The sequence below is a fragment of the Elephantulus edwardii genome, unplaced genomic scaffold (genome assembly GCF_000299155.1).
Source record: "Elephantulus edwardii isolate Elephantulus edwardi_28Jun2011 unplaced genomic scaffold, EleEdw1.0 scaffold00002, whole genome shotgun sequence".
NCBI classification, from domain to species: Eukaryota; Metazoa; Chordata; class Mammalia; order Macroscelidea; family Macroscelididae; genus Elephantulus; species Elephantulus edwardii.
The window spans coordinates 28,310,531-28,311,353 of NW_006399752.1; the positions used below are offsets into that span (position 1 = coordinate 28,310,531).

The 823-nt window shown below is 46.3% G+C and overlaps 1 protein-coding gene across 1 annotated transcript in view; it reads right to left on the reverse strand.

Moving 5' to 3' along the window:
* Nucleotides 1–823, reverse strand: part of ATG2B (autophagy related 2B) — a 102,706-nt gene that overhangs the window by 86,436 nt on the left and 15,447 nt on the right. The gene's annotated exons all lie outside the window — the stretch shown is intronic.

Below are 823 nucleotides of genomic sequence, written 5' to 3' on the forward strand. Positions count from 1 at the left end.
GAACATTTACAGAGATTTTGGGTTTCCATTCATTCACCGCTGCACCATTCTCTCTACCCTCCTCCTCTGTTTTAATTGTCCAATTGCCACAGTGCTTGTCAAAACCAGTTCTGATTAATCTCCTTTGTCAGTGTGTCCTTTGCCATTCCCTATCACTCCTAGGAATCTATTAATAGCTCTGGAAACAAGTTAGAGTTGTGCTGCCAACGCAAAGGCTGCTGTGTGAATCGACCAGTGGCTTCCTGGGAGCACGAGTAAACTCCTCCTGTGTAGTTACACGCGCTGCACACCTGCTGGAGTGTCAGCTGGGAGCTGGTTCTGACTCAAGGGCAGCTACCTGCTGCTTTTACAGAGTCTAACTGGCTTTGTGTTTTTCTTTCGGAGGGTGTAATGTGAAACTTACTTTCTTTTATTCATTGTTGCACATTTTCATCCCCCTCCCTCTCCCTCCTCCAGCCCTCCCTGTAATATACCTCTTGTTCCAGACAGCTGTCATATACAGAGTGCCTAACTGTATATTCCTTTTGGACAGTTCTTCCCCCATCTGATCAACTGAAGTGTTCATTATTGACCCACTCTTTCCCCAACCCCCCAGGACTGTCCTATTTTATAACAGTGGCGTTATGCAGTATTTGTCCTTTTGTGACTGCTTATCGTTGATCTGTCAGCTTGAGGTATCAGGGTAATTTGTGGGAGCTGTGATGCTGAAAACCATGCCACCAGTGTGCCAAAAGCCACAAGGGTCACCCATGGTGGACAGGTGTTAGAAGAGCTCCCAGATTAAGACAGACTAGAAAACAGGACTGGGCAGCCACTTTTTTTT